The sequence below is a fragment of the Halichoeres trimaculatus genome, unplaced genomic scaffold (genome assembly GCF_033239565.1).
Source record: "Halichoeres trimaculatus isolate MK-OKI-2021-1 unplaced genomic scaffold, fHalTri1.1 fHalTri1_scaffold_18, whole genome shotgun sequence".
In the NCBI taxonomy this organism is placed as follows: Eukaryota; Metazoa; Chordata; class Actinopteri; order Labriformes; family Labridae; genus Halichoeres; species Halichoeres trimaculatus.
The window spans coordinates 17362099-17375921 of NW_027437196.1; the positions used below are offsets into that span (position 1 = coordinate 17362099).

Genomic DNA, 13823 nt, shown 5'->3' on the forward strand with positions numbered 1-13823 from the left:
TTGTGTGTAAAGTTGTATTGTAATAAGCAATTGAATTGGGCTCCTTTTGAGGTAGCGCTCTGAAAAAAAACATGGAAGGTCAGGGGCTGGCCTTGTCTTATTGTCTCCGATTTGGTATCAATAGACCCAAAAATGACAGAGCAGGATTTTTTTTTTACACATTTCCAGCCTCAGGCTTCATCACTACTAGTAGGCCTCACTGCTGAAAAGAGGGACTTACCATGGGGCTAGACCCTTGAAAATTCATACAGTGCATCATTTGACTGCCCTGAATAGTCCCACTAAATATCAGACTTCAGTTCCACTGAGAATGAGTTTTATGTTACTTAATATGTTGTACAAAATGTGCCCTTCATTTCCAGATGCTTTCTGAAGTACTGATAGTAGCCAAAATGGAAGTGAACTTCTTGATTGACTCTTAACGTTTTCAAAGTTGTTTTCACTGCAGATCTGCTCCCAGAGCTTTCAGTCTGCCCTTCTGGATGACTTTGTGCCATTTTGGTGCACTTGAGTCAATTGTCCAGTAAGAAACAGGCCTGTACTCTGGCCCCTTTTGAGGTAGCGCTCTGAAAAAAAACATGGAAGGTCAGGGGCTGGCCTTGTCTTATTGTCTCCGATTTGGTGTCAATAGACCCAAAAATGACAGAGCAGGATTTTTTTTTTAACACATTTCCAGCCTCAGGCTTCATCACTACTAGTAGGCCTCACTGCTGAAAAGAGGGACTTACCATGGGGCTAGACCCTTGAAAATTCATACAGTGCTTCATTTGACAGCCCTGAATAGTCCCACTAAATATCAGACTTCAGTTCCACTGAGAATGAGTTTTATGTTACTTAATATGTTGTACAAAATGTGCCCTTCATTTCCAGATGGTTTCTGATGTACTGATAGTAGCCAAAATGGAAGTGAACTTCTTGAGTGACTCTTAACTTCATCCAAGGTGTTTTCACTGCAGATCTGCTCCCAAAGCGTTCAGTCTGCCCTTCTGGATGACCTTGAGCTGTTTGGTGAACTGTGATTGTTGCTTTCATTGTTTTTATTAAAGGTTATACTGCATTTTTAAAAGATAGACCCGGTTAGCCTGTCTTTTTTTGCTCCATTGCTGGTGTTTAAGCTCCTATGGGTATGAAAATGTACACCAGCATTGCCATAGGACACAGCATCAAGCAAATTGCCATTTGGTCCAAATTGGTTGAGGAATCTGAGAAATTTTGACCCTTGTTGGCCTTTTGGACATTAAAGGGAGACACCTCCAAACATCAAACCTGTGCCATCTGGCTCCCTGTTGGTTTAGGAGGCTAATATTGTAGATTCTGACTCTTGGGGGGCCCCAGTACTTGTCTTTAAAATTTGGTCTCAATCGGGTTAGTAATAAGGGTGAGCATCCATTCCCACTGGCAGGATGGTCTCAGGGTTTAAAAGGCTAACAAGCCCTGATTTTCCCAGTAGGACCATTGGTCATTTTTTTTTCTAATGGGACCTCGGGGCTGATCTTTTAGTATGTTATACTAGGTTTTATTTGGAACTGAACTGTGGTGGTTTGGTGTCTCCATGACCTTCCTGTGACCCCTGGCGTACAGTCAAAATTTCACAATTTTGGATTCTGAAGCTCCATAAATTGGAATTTTTTGCATCAAATGAACTGAAACTTTTAGGGGAGATTCAGGTGAGCTTTGTGAGCATGTGATTTCAGAGCCAAGTCTCAAGGTTGTTTCTGTAGCTACTTCTTGTTTGGGAAGGGCTAGCCAGACAGTTCCAGCAGAGTATGATTTTAGAGTTTTCAGAGGTACCAGATCCGAGGTTTCAGCTCTCTAAGTGTTACGGAAGTGAAATGAGAGCAGAAGAGGAACATTTATTGGGAAAATGTGTCTTTTTGGCCCTCATCCGTCTCTAAGAGGCCCCTGGAGGTCTGAAAACGTGCATGAGTAGTCACATTATCCCCATTATGTAGAACATGTGCAGTTTGATGCACTTTAGTTTAGGAATGTGTGAGATTTTGACCCTTTTTGGCCATTTCGGCCTTTTTGGACAATAAAGGGTTAATCGTCCAGGGAGAAACAGGCCTGTACTTGGGCTCCTTTTGAGGTAGCGCTCTGAAAAAAAACATGGAAGGTCAGGGGCTGGCCTTGTCTTATTGTCTCCGATTTGGTATCAATAGACCCAAAAATGACAGAGCAGGATTTTTTTTTTACACATTTCCAGCCTCAGGCTTCATCACTACTAGTAGGCCTCACTGCTGAAAAGAGGGACTTACCATGGGGCTAGACCCTTGAAAATTCATACAGTGCATCATTTGACTGCCCTGAATAGTCCCACTAAATATCAGACTTCAGTTCCACTGAGAATGAGTTTTATGTTACTTAATATGTTGTACAAAATGTGCCCTTCATTTCCAGATGCTTTCTGAAGTACTGATAGTAGCCAAAATGGAAGTGAACTTCTTGATTGACTCTTAACGTTTTCAAAGTTGTTTTCACTGCAGATCTGCTCCCAGAGCTTTCAGTCTGCCCTTCTGGATGACTTTGTGCCATTTTGGTGCACTTGAGTCAATTGTCCAGTAAGAAACAGGCCTGTACTCTGGCCCCTTTTGAGGTAGAGCTCTGAAAAAAAACATGGAAGGTCAGGGGCTGGCCTTGTCTTATTGTCTCCGATTTGGTGTCAATAGACCCAAAAATGACAGAGCAGGATTTTTTTTTTTAACACATTTCCAGCCTCAGGCTTCATCACTACTAGTAGGCCTCACTGCTGAAAAGAGGGACTTACCATGGGGCTAGACCCTTGAAAATTCATACAGTGCTTCATTTGACTGCCCTGAATAGTCCCACTAAAAATCAGACTTCAGTTCCACTGAGAATGAGTTTTATGTTACTTAATATGATGTACAAAATGTGCCCTTCATTTCCAGATGCTTTCTGATGTACTGAAAGTAGCCAAAATGGAAGTGAACTTCTTGAGTGACTATTAACTTCATCCAAGGTGTTTTCACTGCAGATCTGCTCCCAGAGCGTTCAGTCTGCCCTTCTGGATGACCTTGAGCTGTTTGGTGAACTGTGATTGTTGCTTTCATTGTTTTTATTAAAGGTTATACTGCATTTTTAAAAGATAGACCCGGTTAGCCTGTCTTTTTTTGCTCCATTGTTGGTGTTTAAGCTCCTATGGGTATGAAAATGTACACCAGCATTGCCATAGGACACAGCATCAAGCAAATTGCCATTTGGTCCAAATTGGTTGAGGAATCTGAGAAATTTTGACCCTTGTTGGCCTTTTGGACATTAAAGGGAGACACCTCCAAACATCAAACCTGTGCCATCTGGCTCCCTGTTGGTTTAGGAGGCTAATATTGTAGATTCTGACTCTTGGGGGGCCCCAGTACTTGTCTTTAAAATTTGGTCTCAATCGGGTTAGTAATAAGGGTGAGCATCCATTCCCACTGGCAGGATGGTCTCAGGGTTTAAAAGGCTAACAAGCCCTGATTTTCCCAGTAGGACCATTGGTCATTTTTTTTTCTAATGGGACCTCGGGGCTGATCTTTTAGTATGTTATACTAGGTTTTATTTGGAACTGAACTGTGGTGGTTTGGTGTCTCCATGACCTTCCTGTGACCCCTGGCGTACAGTCAAAATTTCACAATTTTGGATTCTGAAGCTCCATAAATTGGAATTTTTTGCATCAAATGAACTGAAACTTTTAGGGGAGATTCAGGTGAGCTTTGTGAGCATGTGATTTCAGAGCCAAGTCTCAAGGTTGTTTCTGTAGCTACTTCTTGTTTGGGAAGGGCTAGCCAGACAGTTCCAGCAGAGTATGATTTTAGAGTTTTCAGAGGTACCAGATCCGAGGTTTCAGCTCTCTAAGTGTTACGGAAGTGAAATGAGAGCAGAAGAGGAACATTTATTGGGAAAATGTGTCTTTTTGGCCCTCATCCGTCTCTAAGAGGCCCCTGGAGGTCTGAAAACGTGCATGAGTAGTCACATTATCCCCATTATGTACAACATGTGCAGTTTGATGCACTTTGGTTTAGGAATGTGTGAGATTTTGACCCTTTTTGGCCATTTCAGCCTTTTTGGACAATAAAGGGTTAATCGTCCAGGGACAAACAGGCCTGTACTTGGGCTCCTTTTGAGGTAGAGCTCTGAAAAAAAACATGGAAGGTCAGGGGCTGGCCTTGTCTTATTGTCTCCGATTTGGTGTCAATAGACCCAAAAATGACAGAGCAGGATTTTTTTTTTAACACATTTCCAGCCTCAGGCTTCATCACTACTAGTAGGCCTCACTGCTGAAAAGAGGGACTTACCATGGGGCTAGACCCTTGAAAATTCATACAGTGCATCATTTGACTGCCCTGAATAGTCCCACTAAATATCAGACTTCAGTTCCACTGAGAATGAGTTTTATGTTACTTAATATGTTGTACAAAATGTGCCCTTCATTTCCAGATGCTTTCTGAAGTACTGATAGTAGCCAAAATGGAAGTGAACTTCTTGATTGACTCTTAACGTTTTCAAAGTTGTTTTCACTGCAGATCTGCTCCCAGAGCTTTCAGTCTGCCCTTCTGGATGACTTTGTGCCATTTTGGTGCACTTGAGTCAATTGTCCAGTAAGAAACAGGCCTGTACTCTGGCCCCTTTTGAGGTAGAGCTCTGAAAAAAAACATGGAAGGTCAGGGGCTGGCCTTGTCTTATTGTCTCCGATTTGGTGTCAATAGACCCAAAAATGACAGAGCAGGATTTTTTTTTTAACACATTTCCAGCCTCAGGCTTCATCACTACTAGTAGGCCTCACTGCTGAAAAGAGGGACTTACCATGGGGCTAGACCCTTGAAAATTCATACAGTGCATCATTTGACTGCCCTGAATAGTCCCACTAAATATCAGACTTCAGTTCCACTGAGAATGAGTTTTATGTTACTTAATATGTTGTACAAAATGTGCCCTTCATTTCCAGATGCTTTCTGAAGTACTGATAGTAGCCAAAATGGAAGTGAACTTCTTGATTGACTCTTAACGTTTTCAAAGTTGTTTTCACTGCAGATCTGCTCCCAGAGCTTTCAGTCTGCCCTTCTGGATGACTTTGTGCCATTTTGGTGCACTTGAGTCAATTGTCCAGTAAGAAACAGGCCTGTACTCTGGCCCCTTTTGAGGTAGCGCTCTGAAAAAAAACATGGAAGGTCAGGGGCTGGCCTTGTCTTATTGTCTCCGATTTGGTGTCAATAGACCCAAAAATGACAGAGCAGGATTTTTTTTTTAACACATTTCCAGCCTCAGGCTTCATCACTACTAGTAGGCCTCACTGCTGAAAAGAGGGACTTACCATGGGGCTAGACCCTTGAAAATTCATACAGTGCATCATTTGACTGCCCTGAATAGTCCCACTAAATATCAGACTTCAGTTCCACTGAGAATGAGTTTTATGTTACTTAATATGTTGTACAAAATGTGCCCTTCATTTCCAGATGCTTTCTGAAGTACTGATAGTAGCCAAAATGGAAGTGAACTTCTTGATTGACTCTTAACGTTTTCAAAGTTGTTTCACTGCAGATCTGCTCCCAGAGCTTTCAGTCTGCCCTTCTGGATGACTTTGTGCCATTTTGGTGCACTTGAGTCAATTGTCCAGTAAGAAACAGGCCTGTACTCTGGCCCCTTTTGAGGTAGAGCTCTGAAAAAAAACATGGAAGGTCAGGGGCTGGCCTTGTCTTATTGTCTCCGATTTGGTGTCAATAGACCCAAAAATGACAGAGCAGGATTTTTTTTTTTAACACATTTCCAGCCTCAGGCTTCATCACTACTAGTAGGCCTCACTGCTGAAAAGAGGGACTTACCATGGGGCTAGACCCTTGAAAATTCATACATTGCATCATTTGACTGCCCTGAATAGTCCCACTAAATATCAGACTTCAGTTCCACTGAGAATGAGTTTTATGTTACTTAATATGTTGCACAAAATGTGCCCTTCATTTCCAGATGCTTTCTGAAGTACTGATAGTAGCCAAAATGGAAGTGAACTTCTTGATTGACTCTTAACGTTTTCAAAGTTGTTTTCACTGCAGATCTGCTCCCAGAGCTTTCAGTCTGCCCTTCTGGATGACTTTGTCCCATTTGTTGCTCTTGAGTTAATTGTCCAGTGAGAAACAGGCCTGTACTTGGGCCCCTATTGAGGTAGCGCTCTGAAAAAAAACATGGAAGGTCAGGGGCTGGCCTTGTCTTATTGTCTCCGATTTGGTGTCAATAGACCCAAAAATGACAGAGCAGGATTATTTTTTTTTACACATTTCCAGCCTCAGGCTTCATCACTACTAGTAGGCCTCACTGCTGAAAAGAGGGACTTACCATGGGGCTAGACCCTTGAAAATTCATACAGTGCTTCATTTGACTGCACTGAATAGTCCCACTAAATATCAGACTTCAGTTCCACTGAGAATGAGTTTTATGTTACTTAATATGATGTACAAAATGTGCCCTTCAATTCCAGATGCTTTCTGATGTACTGAAAGTAGCCAAAATGGAAGTGAACTTCTTGATTGACTCTTAACGTTTTCAAAGTTGTTTTCACTGCAGACCTGCTGCCAGAGCATTTAGCATACTCTGAGGAATGATTGTGAGTGTGATCTGGTTCACTGTGATGCTTGTCATGATTTGTTTTCACTTATTTTGTTTAACAATCCTGGCTTTCAGTGGTTGATGCATTTTGGGCTTCCCAAAAAGTAGCCCAGATTTAACTATTCAATTTGGTCCACCTCCTTAATTATTCTAATGTGTCCCCAAATGAAGTGTTCAATTTGCTTTGAGCTTTTGATTCAGGTGGGGAATTTAATCTGGTAACAAAAACATTTTGTAAAGGCATTTGTCCTGAACAATGAGCCTGTGTGGCTGATATTTCACATGGCATTGTCACATGTTCCATTAACTAGTGGCTAACTGTGAAAAGCGTGGCAAAATATCTTTGTAAATTAAAAAAATGATTTGTGAATTGTAAATAGCATACAAATTTTAACAAATAAACAAACAAAATCAAACTTTATTTAATATCCATTCTATTCTGATCTATAATATTAAATCAGGGACAGGAAAATGAATTAAAAGGTAATAAAAATATACTAATAGCAAAATGGTATTCAGTTGCATAAAAGAGTTTACACATTGAAAAATGAGTGCTGGTGGGGACTTTGTTGAAATCCTGCAATACCTGGTTCGGCCTCTGGGATTGCTATAGAACACACTCACAATTCCAAAAAGCCAGACTGCTGAGGACTTCACATACACACTGCAATACCGGGTTCAACCTCTGGGATTGCTATAGAGCACACACAAAATCAGAAAAAAATAGCCTGCAGGGGACTTTTGTGAAACTTCACCAGTCATATTGAAATCTCATTTCCTATTTGCTGGTGGGGGTTGACCCGTGGGGACCACGTTTTTGTCCCCACGGGGTTTTCTAGTCCCCACGGTGTTGGTGTGTATACATGTCAGTGTCCCCATCGGGATAGAAAAGCGAACGCACACACACACACACACACACACACACACACACCGTACACGTATACACACACACACAAGAGAGAATCATGATGGACCAAAGGCAGAAAGCACTCAAGCGCCCCACTCTGCTGAGCATCTTTACGTCTCTCTTCTCTTTAAAATAGCTCTCCATTGTCCTCTTGTAAGTACAGGTCTCACCTGTTTTTCACTTTGTTGACCATCAAACACCTACTCCACTTCTACACGGCCTTTCATCACAGACCTGCACACCCCCTTGTTCTCTCCAAATCTGTTTCTCTTCTTTCGTCTCTGTTTTTTCCCCGCCCCTCTCATTCCTTCACTTTGAATAGACCCGACATTGTGCCCCCTGAACAAAGCCTCTACCCTGTGTGTTCTGCTGCTCTCCCTTTTCCCCTCACTCTCTCTCTATCTCTGGCTGGTGATCCTTCCCTGCTGACTCCTCCGTCAGAGCTTAAATTGGACTGCTGATGATAGCTATTCCCCAAATTTCGCTGAACTCATGCTGGGACACACAAAACTGTGTGCAGTGGGCTCTTTAGAGACTTTTCTCTTCTAAAGTTATTGAGGACACTTCGGTTTTTCCGATTACTAATGTTTCATCATGAGGCCTGCTGCCAATGCCTCTGCTTTAACACTTCTTCCAGCAGTGGTTTATATGTGTTATCAAATAGAAGTGTAGAGGCATCGCTTGGAAATGAGTCAAGTCAAAGTCACCCCGAAGAAAACTTCACTGTTTCTTTTTCTTCTCTTTCTTTTGATATTTTCAAGCGTTCCAGTGACAAATTGCATCTTATACATACTCTATGAATTTCTTGGAGTGTCAGCCAGGCTTCCAAAGAAACATGTCTTTTTCTACACCCAGGTCTTCATCTACAGTCTGACCATCTAATTCAAGAGTCTCTGAATTTCCCATGACCACAAGTCTTAACACAAGAACCTGTTTTGCTTTGAACTGTGCTGACCTGAGGAAGGTCTGATGTTTTATTGGTACGTTAAATGTGTGTTTTGGTGTGCTGGAGAAGTGTGATGTTCCAGCTGCTCAATCATAGTTTGAGTCTGTGAATGTCTCAACTCTTGCAGTGCAGTCTGTGAGCGGCCATGGAGGCGGTATTTGGGCTTTCACATCTCACAATGGAAGGAGATAAAGGTGTGCTGCCCTTATTGATGTACAGTCTATGGTTACTGCGCCAATGGAAACATGGAACCAGAAAGCCTCTGACTACAACTCACCCATAGATTCTCTATAACTAAGCTGGATATAAAGCTAATTGAAAAAAATCTCTTCCTCATTCACTCTAGTTTTCAAGTGTTTAAGCAGGGCTGTTATAGAGGATCTTTTATCCATTTATTAGAGACATACTACTTAGATCTGTATGTTGTTATGTAAGAGCTAATGCAGAGCTGATTTAATGCATGGATGATTTATAAATGAGGGAATTAATTCAAAAATGATTTATTTATATGGCTTAATAGAACTGTCCTTTCAACTAAATGGTTCATAATGCTTCAGTGGCAACTGGTTTTCATCAGCTTGTTTGCAATTCAACATTAAACAGAATATTTAATTCACTGCCTGTTAAGAATTAAACCTGGCTTTGTTATAACATACTCATATCTACATTTCTAACAAAGGTTATATTGGAAAAGGAAACAGGAATATTCTTTGGCCAATTTGTCCTCACTTTGACCTCCTTAGGTGTTGCAGATGACAAATCTGTAAACATAGCTGAGGCAAAAGTCATAACTTGATCCCGTTGTCACAGTCTGCTAAAGTTTAAGCTACTTCATAGCACTGGGCATGCTGTGGCCAACTATTGTTCTCCATTGTTATGGGGTTTTAACCAATCAGAACCAAGTAGTATGGCTGATATCACAAGATGTGTCTCCAGTCCATCTTCTCTCTGTCACGGCACTGGATCAGATAGGTTTTCATTTCAAGTCAATCTGTCAACTTACACTGGATCTGCTCAGTTGCAGTCTAGCTGCAGACCGGAAACTACTTAAAAACACTCAGTGACTTTCAAAATAAAACAAACTGTATCAAAATCTATTCATATTTAGCTTGACTACACCAGTAGTCAGAAGACAGAAGACCTTAGAGTGACCCCAATAGACCAGCATAATTAAACCCATTATAAGATAATATACATGAGTTGCGGAAACAATTTGCATAAAAGAAGCTTAGAAGAGCCTTGTTACTTAAGTCCTTACTTTGATGGGAGTTTCTCGTGTGGAATAGAGATCAGGGCGGGAGTTTACAGAGGTAATCTACTACACCAAACACCCAAACCATGTACAGTAGCCTAGTTTTCAAAAATGGTGTCCACACTGAGGCACAAAAATCGAACAAGCAAAAAGAAAGAAAAAAACAGACGTAAATATCAAGCATATCAAGCCTGGAAATGAAATTTATACCCCAAAGGACAGATTGAATTCTGGACATAGCCGGGTGTTTTTTAAAAAACAAATATATCTCTGTTTCATTTGTTTTCAAAATCACACGTAACCGGGCAAATCCGCCAATAAAAGGAAGCCGAAATACGTTGCAGTGTTTTCCAGCCCATGAGAATGAAACCCTGTCACTCAGCTGTGACATTTGAGAACCAGAATCTTCCCTTTGGCTGGAGTTTTCAGAAAACATCTTAAGTGACATAAAACTGTGGTTTTATTTGGATGACTGGCCTGAACATAAAAATATATGTGATTTTCCAGATATCATACTAAGTAAGGACATGGCCTGACACTTCAACCAACAGCTGAAATTAAAATTCTGACAATAGATGGACTAAAATGGCAGATTTTACGTTTATGTCAGTCAGTTACTCCACTGGAAAACTGATACAAGTATGTCCAACAAACATGAGATCAAAAGTGTTTTATTTCCAATGTGCAGTAGTAAGTGTTTCTGTTTTCTCGTTTTGTATCTGCCTTCAGCCAAACATGAAAGAAAAAAGGTTTTGAATGCTTCTGAAAATGCTGCTTGATTGTCCTGGTCTTCATTTCTGTTGGAAGCATAATTGAACATCCCCCGCTCGACAACCGAAACAACCGAAACAACCATAACAACTTGAAATGCATTCAATTCATCAGGGCTGTTAAACTTAATTAGCCCTAACCTTGGTCACATTAAGGTTGTGTTTGTCACTTTTCTGGCTGTATCTGCCAACAATGAACCGATATCTCCCTGCTAACGGCGGAAAAACTGTGATTCAAGAGGATTGTGCCTCCCAAAGACTCCTCATCATTCTTCACTGCGCTGCAAGAGAACCTGAGGCATTTAAGTACACAGACACACCATCAGTGTCGGAGTCCTGAGCAGCACAGAGTTCAGAGAACCACAACTATCCAAGAAAGCGTGAGACAAGTTGTTCCTACCTTTACAAAAAGAAACGCTATTTGTAAAAGAAAAAGAAACTTCACATTCCCCGAAACAGCTGGAGATTCTGTCATATTTACGCATATTTGTGTTCATTCATGTCGTCTTTGCTTCTATCCTTTTTCCCACCTTTTTTTCTCTGCTTTCCTACTCAAAGGCCTGGGGGCTTAGCAAAGCTGGAAAAACTGATTCAGACAGAAGTGAAAAAGAATGAAAACAGCCTGAGCCGATAACTACTGAGATTGAATCATGGAGCTGAGCTTACATCTCTCTTGTTGTTTTCATTCTTCTTTAAACACATGCTTAGACTGGGGTCGTGGACGTACAGTGCACACCTTCACTCACATATAGCATGCTGTGCTATGTTTCTGCAGTCATCAAACCAATGTCAAACATTTGCTCAAATTAGCATTTAACTCAGCTGCTGCTCTTTCAGACGCTGACATTTAGCACAGACTGGGTAACACACACACACACACAGGGAGCACACTTATTTGTAGAGATGCTGGAGCCCTCAACAAAGCACACACACACCCAGTGAGTACGGAAGTATAAAACGCATGGCTGCTGGAGGAAAAAGAAGCAAAGAAAACAAAGGAAAGCACAAGAAAAACTGTAGGGGAGATGGGGGGTGGAGAGTGGGGGTGAGGAAATAGGGAGTCCCTGGGGAATATGAGACTAAAAAGTGTAGCCAACAAAGACAAACATGTTGAGAAATCACAAAAGAAGAGCTTGTAAAGGTGAGAAAAGGATGGTGAACATAAAAGAAAATCCAGCTGCTTTTTGTGCTGCTACGTTAGTTGGAAAAAGCAGATTATTTTTGGACATGTTGGAGCATTTGTGTTTTGGTTGCGAGTGCAACAGGAATACAGAAGTCGCTCTGACTGACAAAACAAGAGTCTTCAAGTGACAGGCGCATTGTGCTTCAATCAAAGAAGAAAGAAGCTTTTATGTGTCTTCATCCAGCTTTACAAGACTTTTCCATCTCTTCTAAGTTCCTCCTCCTCTCTCCTTTTTTGTCTTGCGCTTCCTGAAATTGTTTCTCTTCACAGCATCAAGTCTTCAGAACACACACACAGCCAGAATGCATTATCTGCCAATTTCCCAATACACAGAGCATCACGTTTAAGCTGAGTCAGCAGGGCTCTCCTCTTGAATGGCTTGGTGATTTCTGCTACATGAGAATCCAGCCTGAAAGCGTGTGTGTGTGTGAGTGTCAAGTCACTCCCAGGCCTATGTGTGTGTAAATGGTTAGAGACAGACTCATGAGTCATACAAAATGAGACCCTCAAAAATCACTGTCCTTTCTTCTGCTTCCTGCCAAGTTTGGGAGTGCAGAGGTCCTCTGCACAGGAGCGACCAGACAGCAAGATGGAAAGAAAGAAAGAAAAAAAAAAAAATCAATTCTTTTCTTGTTTCCAGACAACGTATCGAGCCATGCATACACTTGTGAGGATGGAGCAACATGCTGAAAAGAGAAATAGAATGACAAAAATTGGGACAAGTGTTCAGCTATTACAGGTTTCATCTTGAATACAAAGCTAAATATCCTTAGATGAATGGATTCTACTCCCAGCATGTTCAAAATTAATCCATTCAGTGTGGAGAGATAAATATGACTGCGGCAGGAAGGATTTAAATTGAAGTAATGACATAAGTAGTAAATTATAGAAAACACTGCAGAGTTTCTGCATAAAATATGAACACATTCGGTTCTATAGATACAAATTAGAAAAAAAAATAATAATAATTAATAAGGAAGTCACTTCAATTTGGCCCCTTTTCTATATTTTTTCCATTTATTTATTTATTTATTTTTTTTATTCTTATTTTTTTTTTTATTCTTAGGGTAAAATCAAGCGGCAACCTCCGGTCTAAGAATATGAGACAATGCGGAAGTGCTAAAATCTGCTGTTCGTCGAGTGTTTGCTTGAGGCTGGCTCCGGAAGTACTGGAAGTCACATAAACACCAAGCCAAAAAAAGCTGTTTTCAAAGCAGAAATTAACCTATTTACAGCCTGGTTCAAAAAACGTCTCCTGTCTGAGTCGCTAATTTCACTAACGGCACCCACTGTAGGGGGGTGAATTTTCTTCAAACTCGGCCGTTTAGATGACATTAAGATCGCAAGCTCGCCCAATCAGAGGCACAGCTCAGGGTCACGTGACGTCAGGCGCCCTAGAGCTGTAGGCAAAGCCCCTGCCACTACCAATATGGCCGCTAAAGCCGATGTGCTTCATTTACCGTTTCAGGAACAGATGGGTGACATCGGCGAGACTACGTCCATGTTTTATACAGTCTATGGGTAAAATCTAAAAAAGTCAGCCATGAGCCTTTCAATTGCCAGTTAGCTTTTGACATTTGAAATTCTCAGTATTTTTTACAAAGAGTTGATGTGATATGTTTCTGTGTTGAAAGTTGAAATTCTATTCTGAAGCTGAAGTTATACTGATGTATGCTAACTGCTAGCATATCAATGCACTTTCCCACATACGTTGGCATCAAGCTTGCGCTATTTTGTTATTTTGGAAAATAAGGTGATTCATACCATTTCGAATGTACTGAATATGAATCTCCTGAGAGAGAGTAATGTACATTTCTTTATGAAGTCAGTTCTTCAGTAAAACTTCAAGCTGAAAATCCTGAATCAGAGTTTTCTTGGTAAATGTTATCTAACTGCTAAGCTAAGAAAGCAGCAGCAGACTAGTCGACGTAAGGCCCGGTGGCTCCAGCACAATGTAAAGAATTGATAAGGGAATCGTTAAGCACAAAGGCTAATGATATCAATGGATTGAAACATTTCTTATAGATTCTCAACAGGAACTGGTTTTCGATTCCCATCCCTAGCCAGGTCTCCATGTCTCTATATTCACTAGTCATACAACAAAAAGTAGACTCTAACTGTTAAAGAATCCACAGAGAAAATACTTTGACCAACACTGATTTCAGAGAGTC

The 13823-nt window shown here is 41.0% G+C and overlaps 1 protein-coding gene across 1 annotated transcript in view; it reads right to left on the minus strand.

The window, feature by feature from the left end:
• cntnap2a (contactin associated protein 2a) overlaps positions 1-13823 on the minus strand; it is a 533013-nt gene that overhangs the window by 455961 nt on the left and 63229 nt on the right. The window lies entirely within an intron of this gene.